Here is a 16,807-nt window from a genome sequence, read left to right on the forward strand (position 1 = left end):
ATAACAATAGAGGGCTTAATGCTAAAGTAAGTGCATCTCAGTCAAAATGCACTTGACATGATTTAAATCCCTCTGGGGACAATAATTCCACTTGGGAGGTCAGTGTGGTTGGCCAAGGCTGACACAGATGACTGTCACTGATTCAGATACAAAGTTATGACTCGGATTCACTGATACCCCCCGAGACAGACAGAGAACACAGCTACTCTTCTGCACAAACGTTGAAAGGTCTTTCTCTAAGACCCTTATTTAACAAAAAGCATATACAAATTAGCAAAAGTCAAATTCAAAAGGTTGTTCTCTCACAAATCTTGATCTTTAGCACTAACAGGGATTTTTGTACTCAGCACACAACATCTGAAAAAATTAAAGCACTTTATAATGGTTAACTCAATTCCCTATTACATTCCTTTCTGGAAGGAAGGAAGGAAGGAAGGAAGGAAGGAAGGAAGGAAGGAAGGAAGGAAGGAAGGAAGGAAGGAAGGGGAGGGGCTTGGGGGAAGGAAGGGAAAAGAAAAGTCCCAAGACCCTCTGTGCCTGTGGAGGTTAGCACAAAGAAGACGTGAATGGCTTCAGAAAGTGAAATGTATCCCTCTGCCTCATGGCCAGAAGCAAAAAGGGGACCATCTTTATAAAAAGAAAAGTGACTTCGTGGAAGATTTTAACAGAAACAGCAGAACCCACACATCCATCAGAGTATGAGTCCCTTCAAAGATTACACACTTATTACAAAATGTCCACCAATGCTGAAAGTATTTTAGGGACAATTCTTTTAACATTGCCTTCATGCTTATGACATTCTTTTGAAATTTTCAACTGTGGCAAATTTGGTTCTTTTGAAAGTGGAACTTGATATCTATACTTTGGAAGTACATTTAGAAAATAAAAAGAATAGTCAAGCTAGATATTATTTTTAACAAAAACTTAGGTGATTTTCTTATGTGGCTTATAAACTACTTCTAAAGACAATTCTTTAAAATCATTCCAAAATTTCTTTCAAACAACAGCACTGTGGAGTAAGCAGGCACCCTCTCTGTATGACCTCTTTGTAGGGCACATTTCACTTTCACGAAGAGTATCTTTGGTCTTGGCAATGAATATCTTTGGTAGGTGCATCAATCAACTAGGTAACGGCGATATCTGATTCTATTTTTTCATGTCATTCATTCATTCACAAATATTTACGTTCACCTAATACATGGTAGGCACTGTGCTAAGTCTCAGGGATCTAATGGTGAACAAAAATGGATTATTACCTGCTCTCATTAAGATGATTTATATAAACACATAAATAAGAATAGTAAGTCCAATGGGGGAGAAAAGAAACATGATGATGGAAAAAGCTTATCAGAGTGAGACCCACCCAACTAAGTGTAAAGAAGCTTCCCTGAGGAAATGAGGTTGAGCTAAAGATAAATAGGAGTTAACCAATTAAGCAAAGGGAGGGATTGAGAAAAGCATGGATATAGTGGAGGTAGGGAGAAATGGTGTTCTGAGTGGTCAATAGCATGTGCAAAGGCTCTGTGGTTTTTTTTTTTAATTAGCATGTGGTTTTTTTTAAAAGCTTGTGGGCGCATTAAGAACTGAAAGAAAGACAGAGGTGCTAAAGTATTGAGAGCAAGTGAGAGAATGGTATGACATGAGGTTGGCCAGGTGGTCAGGCTGGATTCCACAGAACCTGGCACACATTAAGGATCTTTATTTACCTTAAGAGCGATGAGAAGGTGGGGGAAGGAAAATGACACCATGAAATCTACATTCTTTAAAAATTACTAAGGCTGGAGTGAAGAACCAATTAGGGAGTAGATAGAGTAGAAGCAGGAAGACCAGTGAAGAAGCTACTACATATTATAACCTAGAAGAGAGAGTGGAGTTAATACAGATAAGTGAGTGGATTTGAGAGATACCAAGGATGTAAAATCAGTAAAGGGTTGAATGGTATTCTACATTCATTACTGAGTCAAAGGCAATTCTGTGGTTTTGCCTAAGAGTTCCTTATTTGTTAATTATTTGCAAACCCAAAAGCATCATGCAAATATTAAGTGCCTTTTTTTAATCAGCTTTCTGCATCATATTTTATCTTTTTTATATAAAGAAAAAGCAATAAAGAGAAAAACAAAACTTAAGAAGTACTTTATTTCATGTAAAAATATGTGTTCCTGCAAAATTGTGCTATACCTTGGTAATAAAGGAACTTATATCTTAAAGAATATTACTGCGTAAATAGGTCTTCCTTGCACAAAAACAAACAATAAAAAATGCAGGAACAGATTATCGTGATACTATATCAACGGAAATGTAAACCACTATCTTGATTATTTCCATACATCACTTCTCCTTTATTACAAGGTACATAAATTGGATGATTTTACAACTTTAAAAGGATGAAATGCCTGAGAAATTTAATAATCACCATCAAGTTTTATAATAAGCCATTTAGTAAGCAACCAGAATGGCCAAGGGGCTCACAAAGATTTAAAGCTCTTCTTTCACCAATGACTTTGCCCACATGGAAAAGTCATTTTTATATATATATCACTATAAGAAGCCATCTCTAGTCCACTCCCTTCATAAAAATACAGCTTTCCCATATGCCTGAATTACAATGTCATAGTAATACAATAAAAAGTTCAATGTAGTCAGCCTTGTATACTTTATCAACATATACAGCACAAAAAGTCTAATTTTGTACCAAATTGGTGACACACTTTTGTGTCTGGCACAGACAGACCAATTTGTAGCACAGCTCAGGACAAACATAAATGAGGGACCTGGGTTTAGTAGTCTAGTACATCAACAACAAATGTACCAGCTACATTCTAATTCCAGAAGCTAAAAGAATACAGTCTAATTTTGAGATTTTGCAACTAGAGTTTATACCACTCCTACAAAATGCAGCTTTTAACTTGGAAAGAACGAAATTCAATACAAAAAACACTAACACTAAGCAAAAATATAAAGCCACTCTATGTCAATAAACTGACTTAAGGCTAAAATGCACTTTTAAACATGCTGCTTTTGGCAATTTAAGTCACAACCCAGGCATTAGTACTCAGTTCCTCTCAGAATCTGGACAATTGATCAAAGATTCTGCATATGAATTCCTGTGTTCCTTCCTTTAAAAAAAATCATTAAAATACTAAGTATATGTGAAGTCAATTGAATAGTCTAACAACAGTATCTTGAAAGTCATTATCATTTCTAACACATTTACTTAATCCTGAATTGGGTATATAATGGTGTTTTGCATCTAATATACCACAAAAGCTCTTTGAGAAATGCTGTGTTCTGCTCCCTGTGGTTATTTTTAACTCTGTACCTTAAAATGTTTCCAGCATGGGAGTGAGAAAGAGAAATCATGAAAATCTCATTGTTTTTTGGTTTTTATGGAAAAAACAAAATAAAATACACTGGATTTAGGAATTAAAATCTCAAGCCTTACAACACTGTAGCACTATCTAAAAGAGTTATTTGCAGAAAAATAGTAATTACTACAGAGCTATGCCAAGGAATGTACTCAATGTGCCAAGCTGCAGTTCACTTGGACAGTGTAGGATCACATCAAAACACAGTTGAAAGATGGGCCCTACAGTAAAAATGTTGACCCTTTCATTTCATCTGTTTGACAAAGATGTCATGATAAGTTACCTTGCCTGTAAGTCTCCAAAATAACCATGCCACATCAGGCACTCACCAGTATTTTAGTAAGGAAGAGAAAAAGGAGTTACCATATCTAAGCCTCAAGTCACCTTACATCTTAGAATTTCTGAATGTCAAGTGAAGAGATTTTCATTCCCCCTGTACTTTTTTTGAGAAGCACAAAGAAATGGCTAAAAAAGTAGTGAAGTGCTGGCCAGTGTGGCTCAGATGGTTGGAGCATTGTCCCGTAAACCAAAAGTTTGCGGGTTTGATTCCTGGTCAGGGCACATGTCTAGGTCGTGGGTCCAGTCCCCAGTCGGGGCGTATAGGAGGCAACCAATGGATGCTTCTCTCTCACATCAATGCTTCTCTCTCCCCACTTCCTCTCTCTAAAACCAATAAACATTTTTTTTAAGTATAAAAAAATTTAAAAGTAGTGAAAGGATTAGAAGTCTCATACTTAATTTATGAACAGAAAAAACGGTTGAGGTTTGTACTGATATTATCAGGGGTTAACATGGTATTTTCCAGATTCTGAGACAAACTGATTACTAAGGAATCTTGGTATGAGAGAATATACAATGAACTGTCAATGAGTCGCTTCAAAAATTAACAATCAAATTCAGCGAGTCAGAATCTCTCATTTCAATCCCTTGCTTCTGCTGGATTATTTAAAAAGCAAATCTCAGATACCATATCTGAGATAAGAAAAAAATGGCCCCCAAAGATATATCATTTTGTAACCCTCAGAAGCTGTGATTATTAACTTATATGGCAAAGATGTGACTATGATTTGGGATCTTAAGAAGGAATTTACCTTGGATTATACACGTACATCTAAATGCAATCACACATGTCCTTATAAGAGTGAGGGAGAGGGAGATTCATCACAGCCACATGTAGAGGCGAAGGCTATGTGAGACTGGGCAGAGATGCAGCCTCGACCAAGGACAGGTACAAGAAGCTAGAAGAGACAAGAATTCTCCCCTAGAATCTCAGGGGAAGCATGGCCTTGCCTACACCTTGATTTTTGATTTCTGGCCTCCAGAACTAAGAGAGAACAAATTCTGTTGTTTAATCCACCCAGCCTGTGGCAATTTGTTAAGGTAGCCATAGGAAACTAATACAATATCATACAATCTGGAAATAATTCTATATAAATATTTATATATATTTAAGATATAAGGAGTCTTTTTAAAATAATACTATCCTAATTCCTTTTATTTTATTTTAGAGAGAGAGGGAGAAGAAGGAAGGGGCGGGGAGAGAGAAAGAGAGAGAGAGACATCAATGTGAGAAACATCAACTGGTTGCCTACCATACACGCCCCAGCCAGGAATCAAACCTGCAACCTAGGTATGTGCCCTGACCAGGAATTTAACCAACAACACTTTGGTGTGTGGGTCAACGCTCCAACCAACTAAGCTACCGGCCAGGACTATCATTCCTTTTCAAAAGTCCTTTAATCTATTTAATCTCCAATCGCAGTTTAAATTTTTCCCAAATTGCCTCATAAATTATAACTTTATAGTTGATTTATCTAAATCAAGATCCAAAGAAGGTTGATATGTATCTTAAGTCTCTTAGTAATCATTTCTCTTCCCTCTTTGTTTTTCTTGTCATTTATTTGTTCAGTAAACTGAGTAATGTGCCCTATAGAAATTTCTACATTCTGGATTTGGCTAATGACACCTCTGTTGTTTAACATGGTCCTCTTTCTCCCATGCTTCTTATAAACTAGCAGTTAGATCTAAAGGCTTGATCAGAAGCACATTCAATTTTTGGCAAGAAACTTCACAGATAGTTCTGTATATTTCCTATTGCATCAAATTCAGGGGCATGTAATATCTACTTCTTTCTCTTTTTGTGACATTAAGATTCATCAGTGGGTTCAGGGGTTATTAGCCTAATGAGTCAATTATCAAGTTCTCCTCAGCCTTTGACCTAATAGTTTTACAGTCATTGATGATTATGTTATTTCATCGGGGGCAACAAAATGGTAAAATTTTATTTGTGTCATTCTTTCTGCATTGACTAGCATTTAGAAGAATTAGGAATTCTTCTGAAAACAAGATTTTGTCCAAACCATCTATTTGGTTTCTCTGAAATGCCTCTCTGGCGGGGAAAAAACCACCACTACCACCACCACCACCAACAACAACAAAAAAAACCCTGTAAGATAAATGCTTGATAATATCTAATTTTTCAGGGAGTGCCAGGATGGACATCTTTCTCTTGAAAACACAGACCGCCTTGTGTATACTCAGTGAGTGTAACCTCTCAACTGCACTCAACTTAGTCCTCAAGTTACCAGTTCAAATACTCAGCCTACAATAGGGAACTTATTTTTAAAGAATAAAAGAAAGCCAGGATCCAACATAACTATGTTAATTTGATATCAGTTCTTAGGATTTATGCCCTATCAGATCAGTCCAAACTCCTCAACCAGCTTCTCCAAACCATTCACTATGAGTCTACCTTGTCCTGTTTGACTAATACAAAGTCTACTTTGTCCTATTTGACTTGTTCTCCACTGTGCCTTTGGTTGAGTGTTCTACACACCTGCCTCTCTCCCTGCAAAGAGCTTAAGCCATCTTTATCCTGCCCCGCACCCCCCGTCAGGAGTCAAGAGTAAGCATACCTCCTGCTCCTGCTGTCCAGCACCCTTTTTTCTGAAGAGGAACCAATTCTTCTCTTAGAAAACTGTTCCTCCTCCCCACCATATGTATTTCCAGACAGGGTTGCCAATTACCAGATAACACGTACCCCTGGCCACTAGTACAAGGATGTCACCCAAGTGAGGCCAATCGAAGCCACTCCTGGGATTTTGAGATTTAGACCAGGGGGAAGAAGGGCAGGACCTGGCAGATCCTTGGTTGCTGGCAGCCACACCCCAGCCACTCAGAGGAAACCGACAGGGAAGCAGATCTGAGAGACAGAGAGTCTCCGTGGTAAGGAAGTTTTCAGTTTGAGCTTCCCTGAGACTCACCTCACTTCCTGGCCATATAAACCAATAAATAACCCTCTACACAGTTTAATTTCTATAATTTACAACCAAGAGGCACAATTTATGACACAATCTTTACCATGATTCTTGAAGGCTATGACCGCAACAACCTCTACCTTTCTGGTTACTTGTACTTACTTTCTGTACAAATGACACTTCATCTCACACTGTCCTGATTTTTTGTATGTCAAATACGTATATGTTGCCATCTTTTGTGGCCTTGCAGACATATATTTTACACACCTTTGGAAAGCCTCCTGACAGTCCCTAGAGGAAGTGCTAACAGAGCCTCAGTACAGAAATGACAATGGTCCTGGTTTGAGCATTGCTTACATGTTAAGCACTGCACATCTGTTATTTTATTTAACCCTCACAGAAACTCCCTGGGATGAGCATTATTATCTCCACTTCAAGATGAGGAAACTAAGGGTCATCAAAGCAAACTTACTTGTCCAAAGTCACACATTTACTAAATGGTAGAGCAGGGTTTCGAACCGGAATTCATCCAAATGTTTCCCTCTTTCCACTCTGCCCATGCTGCCTCCCACAATAATAAATACTTGCTTATTAACTTACCAGAGAGAACAGTTGACCCAAACCTCCATTTAACCTCTGACTTTCCACTAATCTCAAAGTGCATGTTCCTCTATCATTAAAAATAATATTAATATGTTAATGCATAAATAAATGAGCCACATGAAAAATAAGAATCTTGAAGAAAATTATAATATAATTTCTCCAAAATCACTACTGGCAGCCTAAAGACTAAATGCTAGCTTTTCTCTTAAAGTAATAGGTAAAAGGAATGAATATTTAAGACCACTCTGTCAAAACAAGTTGTATACAACTCCCCTGGCAGTGATATTTCAAAACAGCAAAAAGAGATTTGTGAGTACCTGTCAGTGGGTGACATGCCTACAGCTCTCCGACTGCTCAGAGGAATATTCCTGTGTCATTATTAGACACTAATAGTTATTGAACACTCCCATGGCTAACAGGCAAGAACAGAAGGCCTTTAAGAAGAAAATGGCTCTGTGTTCATAGCTTAGCAGGGAAAGAGGACAGGAGGACAGTAATGGCAATTTACTGGGGGAGAATTTGAAAGTAACGGTTCTCATTTCTTCACGGATTACATCCTTCAGCCAAACTTACATTTCCATGCTTGTGTTTCCACTTCCTGCCGGACAGGTCCACATGGACCTCCGGCTAGTAAATTAACTTTGAGGCAACAACAGTTGTTCAGCACCTAGCTGGGTCCCTTCCGTTGAAGTGTTCCTTAAATGCACTTATTGGTTCTTTGTTTTCTTTTATTTTTTCCTTTCTCATTTTTCTCACTCTACCTGAGGCCCTTATACCACATAGGCACTCTTCTGGGGGTTAAAATGATTGATTCTAGAAGGCCAGAAGACATCAAAGAGGCACAGTCCTTATATATAATTTAGCAACAGCAAAGCCAAGGGGAGTGTATGTTTGGCACATAATGAAGAATGGGCTCATCTCTGGTAGGACAAGATTTTACGAACTTGAATACTTTGGTTGAACAGCAGGCCCTGAAGAACACATTGCTGCCATGGACTTAAGAATACCTCAGATGAGACCATGTATGTGAAAGTGCTCTTTCCAACCAAGGGATGGTAAATTTCTTCTGTTACTGACATGGCTATTACAAAGGCACAGGCCTGGGGAACAGGTGGTTGTGTGGTTTGAAAGAACTAATTAGCTCTGGATAGAAAGGATCTTCAGTTAAAAAAAAAAAAGTTAAACAAGAAACGGAGGCCTTTCAGAGGGTACAACAGAAAAAAAAAAAAAGAAAGACTAAACAACCAAGGGATGGGGGGGTGAAAGACTTCAAGTTATCCAGCTCCCACTCAATTCAATAAATTCTTACTGAATGTCAGGCACTGGTCTACATGTTGGGACATATAGTCAAAAATAGCCAATAGTAATTTAGCCAAAGATCCCAGCCCTTCATGGAGCTTTATATTCTTTTTCAGGGAGACAGTCAATAAACAATACACCTGATAAGCAAGTAAGGTGTAATATGTTAGAAGGTAAGGGCAGGAGGCAGGGTAAGGAGGTGGGAAAGTGTGGGGCAGAGAGTTCGCCATACTTTGAGCTTAAAAGAGAAGCCAAAGAGCAGAATGAGGCCCAATAGCTAATAATGTTCCCCATCAACTACATCAATTACAGGAAAATCATACTGTGCTTGCACAGAATTTGGAAAATCCAAAATGCCTGGAAATATATAGCTCATTTTCCATATCTCTTCCCCTTCATCCTTGTTAAAAATTATTGACACAAGTATGCAACATAACATATTGACAGAGGAAGATATGAAAGACTTAGCCAGAGGCCAAGAAAAGGAATTACAAGAGATAAGAGCAAAGCAGAGGACAGCAAAATAGTTGCAAACCAGTACCTCAGGAAAGGGCTAATTCAACGGGACTTAAAATATGACTAAATTTTTTTTTTAGGAAAAGTTGGCTCTAGGTCAGTGATGATATATGGGTTTCATTTCTAATAACAACCCCAAACAACCAGCAGTCTGTCTAGAGCACTGCATTGATAAAGAGTTCTAGGCCCTGTGGGAAATGAATTAGACACTTCTTCCACAGGCTCAAGATGGGGGAGTGCAAGCACACAAGCACCGCACTCACCTTTTCTTTCCTAGGCAGATCTTAGTGCTTTAAAATGTATATATATAGCAGTAAATAATTCACTGGCCACCTGCTAAGTGTAAGGCAATGCCAAAAGCAGTAGAGGATTTGGTAGTATGGAGCTTGGTCCAAGCCCTAAAGGAGTTTATAATCTAGTTGGAAGGAAGGACAAATGTATAAAAGATAACACTAGAAGTCAGAAAATGACTAAGTTTCTAAAATTTCAGTAGAGATTCAGATATCAGGAAATTACCACAGGAAAAGAAAGCCAAGAAAGGCTTGAGAGGGTACAGCCTCTGAACTAGGCTTTGAAGAATGCACATTACTGAAATAACTGGAAAGAAGAAGGGTCAGTCCCAGGAGAAATGGAGAAAAGGAATAGGAAGGGTGTGGCGCAGGAATGAGGAACAGACGCACAGGCAGCCAGAGCAGAGACCTGCACAGGGCACCAGAGCACAGATGCCTCCTGGATTAGTCAGGGTTCTCCAGAGGAACGGAGCCCATAGGAGACATACACAGAAAGGAAAAGGAAACCAGAGACAGACACAGAGGGACTGACGTATTACAAGGAATTGCTTCCTGCAATTAGGAAGGCTGAGAAGTCCCAACATCTGCAGTTAGCAAGCAGAAAAGAGGGAGAGCCTATAGTATAGTTCAAGGTCAGGTCCAAGTTTGAGTCCAAAGGCAGAAAAGATCAATGTCCTAGCTCAAACACAGTGAGGCAAAGAGAGAAATTCTCCCTTCCTCAGACTTTTTGTTCAATTCAGGTCTTCAACAGATTGGATAAAGACCGCCCACAATAGGAAAGGCAATCCTCTGTATTAAGTCTACAGAATCAAACGTTAATGTCATTCAGAAACACCTTCACAGACACACCCAGAATAATGCTGACAAAATATCTGGGCACCCTAAGGCCCAGTCAAGTTGGTGCATAAAATAAATTATCACACCTTGAGTTGAGTCACTACCCAGTAGGCAACAAGTACCATGATCAGCAAAATGGGCAAAGCTGTGCATTATAAAATCAAACTGCCTATGGCATGGAATGGATTAGAGAATGAAAAACTGGGACCAGAAACAAGATTTAAAAAATTACAATTGCCCATGTAATAAAAAGAGGCAGATCATTAACAAGCATACATGGGAATTCTATTCAATATAAAGGTTCTCTGCTAGATGATTAAGATGCAGAGTTACTCTTGTCATTCTATAGTTTTATTGATGTCAGGATCCAAATCTAGACCTATCCAGCAGAAACTGGAGAAGCAAGCCTAGGATTACAAAAATCAGCAATGAGGATGCAGATTTAGAAATTATCCACACAGGGAAGAGAGCCAGGATGAGAGCTTGCCCCTGGCTTCCTATGCTGACAGGGTCTCAGAGGACAGCAGGTTGGGTCGGTCCAGCTTGAGTCAGGAAGCCTCATCGCACCTAACAGTTGTGTGACTTGCTGGGAAAAAGTGATCGCTCTTCAGTGACAAACTAACTCTAAAATATGACCAAGAGGTAGATTACTTTAAAAGAAAAACAAAGGAAAGCAGAAACAAAACCAGTCTGTAGACACCTAAACAAAAGTTACAAACTTATTCACCAGGAGCGACTTCACCTGCAAGGTCCTAAAAGGTAACAAACACAGTGGAGAAATGCAAAGGGGAAATTCAGAAAAGGTCAAACTTAAGCGGATTATTAAGTTTTTAATACAACTCAAGTAAATGGTAGGTAGTATGGTGTTTCCTGAGGCAAATCAAGGTCAATGAAGATCCTATTGTCGAATTTTTCATATGCGTTCAAACTACATCTTGCTTAAAAATAAGCAAAATGTAAACATTTTGTAACATATACAATGTCATGTTGAGAGGTTTTAAATATTCAACTTATAAAAAAAGTGACTTCATATTAGAGAACAGTCAATAATCAAGAACAATACATTACACAGTTGCATCTTCCCATAAAAAGATGAAAATACGACTATATGCAAACTATAAAGTTTACACTGTCCTAAGAAATTGTTTTGTTAAGAAAATGTATCACAAAAAAAATCAAAAATCTTTTCTAATAATATAAGTATGGACAGACACAACTTCATTTTGAGGATGCACAAAGTACACTAAATGACCTAGTAAAGATCACACTTTTTAATTACAGCTTAAGTCACTATATACTTATGTATGAATAAACATGTATATATAGATTTATATTTTTCTATACTTATTCTCATATATTACAAAGAAAATCAACTTCAAATGAATAAATTTCAAGTACAAGTTCCATGAACACAAACAAAACTGAAGACACTGATTTTGAAGAATGAAGAATGAAGGCTCAATGAAAATATAAATCAACTCTCTAAGATGGTCCATAAAACTTGCCACAGGAATTCCTGAAATGTCCCTTCTTCAATGGGCCTGTGTCATGACATTTAGCCAAGGTGCCCTATTTCACACTTTCCACACACAAAAGAGTGAAATCAGTTCCCGGCACTTTCTACAAGTCTAAAGATCTTAAAATTTACCCATTACCAATATTTCAACAGAAGTAAATTTTTAAAATACAAGAAGAGGAGCTGAAATATACTCATTCTGCATTCTGCAAAGCTTAGTGGATTCGCTGAACTCCTTAATGGCATGTCCTAGAATAATGTTAAGAAAATGTTTTTTTAAAAAAACCATGCTCCATAAAAGCTAATTAGCAGCTCACCAACAACTGCAGGGTATTTTTATAGCTGTTATCAATTACTATCTTCTCTCGGGGAAAAAATTTAAACTGAAAAGAACCTGAAATGTGAGGAAATGAGGAGAGCCCTACCTAAAACCTCAGAGCCTTTTGCTACTATGACCTTTTATTTCAGTGTCTGGTCATATATTAATAATTTCTATCTTTAGTCTTATACATTCAGAGAAAAAGGTATTAGTATAGTTTTCATTGAAGGTACACTATTAGAGAAAGTATTAATTAGAAAAATTAAATATTTCCATATCCCTGGCTCACAAAATTTTCCTACCGAAAACACTCACTCAAGTGTACTTTAAGGATATTCTTCAAAGCACTGTTCTTAGTAAGGAAAAATGGGAAGCAACCCAAATTTTCAACAATAGGAAATTGTTTAAAATGACCTGTGATGCAATACTATATAGCCAGAATGCTCTACATATATGGTCATGGAAATATTTTCAAGATACATTAAGTTAAAAACAGAAAGCAAGATGAAAACTATTTAGTGTTGCCCAGTTGTTATTAATAAGCACAATAACAGTAAATATATTTTAATATAGAAAGAAATTTTGGGAGAAAAACATATACCTATTTATAGAAGTTTCTCCAGAATATAAGATTACAATGTATTTTTATTTTCAAAATTACATATTTCTTGAGTTTGAATGTTAAATAATATATAGTGAGTGTATAATCAGGAAAAAAATAAAGTTTTAAGTTGGTGATATAAGTGGAGTGGAAGCAGGAGACAATCTTATGTATAAAGAAAAGGAAAACTTTGGGTGTTAAAACTTTAATGTAATAGCTCTAAAATGTCATCTGTCTGTACCTCTCTTTTGGAACACAGCTATATCCTTATTCTCGGAACTTCAAAACTAAGCCACTAACACATAGATATTGGAAAAGCCCTCCTAGCATCTTCTGCTAGTCTCAGCTTCTCAGGATAAAAGTTTAGCCTAAATTCCAGTATTTATCAAATCCAACAGAGCAACACTGTAAATCCCTAAAAAGTTGCACACAAATTGCCTAGGTGTTTCTAATTCTAATTAAAAGTTATTATAGAATTAACCAAAAATTTAGTCTACAGACTAAAGATATTTGAAGCATTTTCATAAGGGGAAAATGAGTAATTAGAAAAACTACTTTTGAATCCACAGTCCTGCAACCTATTTAAACATTGTAAAAATTAGATAGGAGAAATGAGAACTGCCTAGAAAGGTAATTGAGGAATTACAAATCTGGGCAAAATTTCCACTGGCCTAGGGGAGCGGCATGAACAAGAAGGAAGGAAGGGAGGCAGGTAGGGAGGGAGGGAGGGAGGGAGGGAGGAAGGAACGGAGGAAAGAAAGAAGGAAGGAAGGAATGGTGGGTTGTTTCTATAGCCATGTGACCTTCACAAAACATTTAAACTCCTATAATTCAATATCCTCACTTGCAAAATGAAAAGAACTGGGGGTACACAATCTCTGATCAGTTCATCTCTAAAATTCTGAAAACAGACCTTTACTCTGTCCTTGCCAAAAGATTTTTTTAAAAGAATATGCATGTATATAATATAAAATGTAAGACATAAATTTATAAGGTACTAGCCAAAAACAGTAGACTCCTGCTTGGCTTTCCCTAATCCTGCGTTCTGCTCCCCAAAAGATGCTCCTTCAACTCTTCGAAATGTTCCTTCTAGTAATTACTCCCGTATTTGTAAATCACACACTTACATTGCTATTTCCTGATTTTCTTTAAATTTTAGACATTATCTATTAGGGGTATTTATTCACCTCTCTAGGTATACCACATTACAGATATGCAAAGCACACACATATTACATACATAGATATGTGTATAGTCCTCCCTCCAAGTGTGGACAGTCTGCTTAATAAGAAATAAGATCCCTTTTTACATACAAACACTTCACAAAATACAGCAGAGAAAAAAGTTAAAACATGGCCTTATCTAAATCGGAAATCCTGAATTCAGGTTTGAGTGCACCACATACACGAGTCAAGTGCACACCTAAACGTTCCTTATTTTCTCATCTATTTTCCTCTTGTGTCATCTGAATATAACAGCACCCACTACAAAATAGTTAAGTCACAGCACTTTGTTAATCATAAAGCACTACAGAAGTGTTATTTTCTGTTATTGTCTTTACTAAGAGATCCCCATAAATGACATCCCTGAAGTCGCTGATCAGTCTTGAGCACTGTTCCCCTACCTAGACTAAAAACTAAGAGTTGGGAGTGGCTGATAGTAAGAATGAAGTAGACGTAAACTGTGTTCCAAGGTCAGAATCTGAGGGTCCGGTTCTTTACAGGGCCAATGTGCTGCCCTATGGGACAAATGTACACAGAATAAAGATCAGGCATCTAAGCAGGGACCCAAGAGAGCAATTTTGTTTTATATTTGCAGAGAGGAGGAGTTTTCTAATAAAATTTTCTTTTCAAAAGTAATATAGAAACAATTTCACCAGTCAGTCCTTAGGCAACTCTTATTTGTCTCTCCTAATATGTTCCTCTACATCTGTAAATAATTTATTTGTAGACCTGCTTCTTGACTTGTAGACATTACCTACTGACTTCCTATTGTAGGAAAAACTCTGCAGAGAAAGTGATTTGAACCAGACTTGGGAGGTAATCATGAAGAACTGTCCAGCAACACTCTTATTCTGGAGTAAAGCAGTCTTTTAATTTCTAGCCTTCGAAGGCCTGAATGAAAAGTGATACCACCTATAGAGTCTCCATGTAGAGGCAAGGATGAAGGTAGTGAGGCAGGTGGGCCTAAATTAGGAGGCTATTCTAAATTTCCTCTGAATCTACTTCACTGACCCTTGGTCTCTCTTGCCTTTTCCGTCTGCCCCACACAGCTTAATCTTGTTCCAAAAGCTATAGGACAAATGACAAATCGGGCCCCAAACAATTTATTCCAAGACAAGCATGGACGCAACTCTTAGGAGCTCTGTGGAAAGGGATTAACTGGGGCTAAAAGGAACCAGCCTTTACTCAGTTTTGTCACTCAGTTCTGTCCCAAGAAGACCACTGCGGTGGGGACTTCAGCTGTAGGACACCAGGTTTGGGCAGCTTCAAGGACCACATCTTGTCTAGTACCAGGTATAAACAAACTGACGGTGAAGCAGGTGACCCTGCCAAGCAGGCAAGGTACACTAATTAATGAGAGGAAATCTTTTCCCTCATTAACCAATGGCATAAAGGTGATTAAACCGGAAATACTTTTCAGTGACCTACATAACTTCATCAGGCTGCTATCACTATTAGCAGAGAGCACCTCACTGCCTAATGAGATGAATTTGATAGCAGGACTCTTTCTGAGAAGTTAGGGAGTAGGTCCAAGTCTGAGGGTAGCAACAATTGCTACGCATTGTTTACTACTTAATACTCCTCAGAGCAGTCTCTCCCCTGTTTGGGACTCCTTCCCCTCGTGTGGAATTTCCCCTTCCCAGGGTGGCTGAGGCACCTGCTGAGTGGTGGAGGCCGGGTCTGAAGAATGGCTGGACCCAGGGGGGTGGGACAGAGCTGGGCTCATTCCTCAGCTCTGCTCCTGTGATTCCCAAAGCGCCTAGCAAACACGGCTACTACTGCTGCCACCAACACTTGGCTCTGGCCGGGCTTGAAATAGGACAGCAGTTAGCTAGGTCCCCACTCTCTAGCAGAAGTGGGGTTCACAAGGGAGCATTGTTGAGGTCGAAGCAGGACACACATAAACACTCCATCAGCAACACCCACCTCGACTCAACGAACGCAGTTTCACTTGAGAACTTCTGAAATTGAGCAACAGCCACCGAACAAGTAAATCCTTACAACAAAGTGCTGCAAACCTCAAAGTGGCGCCGCCTCTGCCTCTTGTGTCAACGAGGAGGTTCAGAGAGGAAAACTGAGCCTCCGATCGCTGTTCCTCCCGTAGGACCCAGCTCTCGGACCCCAGGGACCCAGAAAAGGGGTGAAGAGCCCTGATGACATCTTTCTCCGTCAAAACGAGCTGGCTCTCTCCCCGCCGGGGTTATCACTGAGTAACCTCCAGTCCCTGGCTCTGGGAGCCACCTCTCACCTGCAGTGAATGGGCGGACCACTGATCTTGTTTGGGATATTCCCATTGGGTCCCGCCCCCTCCCCACCCCGTACCTGTTCCCCCGGCCCAGCTGAGGCGGGGAGGGGGGACACTTCTGCTCCTCCTCCCTTAACCCTCTAAAATTTAAAAAAAAAAAAAAAAAAAATCCGTCAAGTGCCAATCTCACAGCAGCATGCCACGTACCTGTCTCCCTGGCCGTGGCTCCTCTTCCCCGCACGGTGCGAGACGTGCCCGACAAGCGTCCGAGGACAATCGGGAAAGTTTGTGCCTGGCCCAGAGGACGCGACCCGGAGCCGCCACTCGTGCTGAGCACCCAGGAAGGGGAACCGGCTCGTCGCGGGAGACCTGGTAGGTCTCCGCCCGGCCCCTCCCCGCCCGGCAGCAGGGCCGAGGGAAGGAAGTAGCAGGCTGGAGCAGGTCTGAAGGCAACTTTTCTTTTCGAGGGATCGCCAGCCGAGGCTGAGCCTCGTGGGTCCCAGATTCGCTCCCACCCCCTGCCCCTCCCCTGCACACACTTGGGGAGGGTGGGACCGAGCCAGGGCGGGGACCAACCTGCCACTCCAGACTGGGAGCCCGCTGGCCCCGCCCTGGCCCCGCCCATGACCCTGGGACACGCGGCGCCAGGTGCCAGTTTCCAAGGTGAAGGAGGAGGGGCCTCCAACAGAAAGTTTCCACTGAAACCTACACCTCTGCCGAATGGAGGGCAGCTCGC

At 39.7% G+C, this 16,807-nt stretch overlaps 1 protein-coding gene across 2 annotated transcripts in view; it reads right to left on the bottom strand.

The window, feature by feature from the left end:
* FHIP1A (FHF complex subunit HOOK interacting protein 1A) overlaps positions 1-16,591 on the bottom strand; it is a 182,940-nt gene extending 166,349 nt beyond the window's left edge. For both annotated transcript variants that reach the window (XM_054562531.1, XM_054562553.1), the window contains exon 1: positions 16,279-16,591. The gene's annotated coding sequence lies outside the window, so the exon portion shown is untranslated. The remainder of the gene's footprint in view (positions 1-16,278) is intronic.
* Positions 16,592-16,807: the final 216 nt, after the last annotated feature.

The sequence above is a fragment of the Pteronotus mesoamericanus genome, unplaced genomic scaffold (genome assembly GCF_021234165.1).
Source record: "Pteronotus mesoamericanus isolate MK-2021 breed Mesoamerican mustached bat unplaced genomic scaffold, CSHL_Meso_final contig_163, whole genome shotgun sequence".
In the NCBI taxonomy this organism is placed as follows: domain Eukaryota; kingdom Metazoa; phylum Chordata; class Mammalia; order Chiroptera; family Mormoopidae; genus Pteronotus; species Pteronotus mesoamericanus.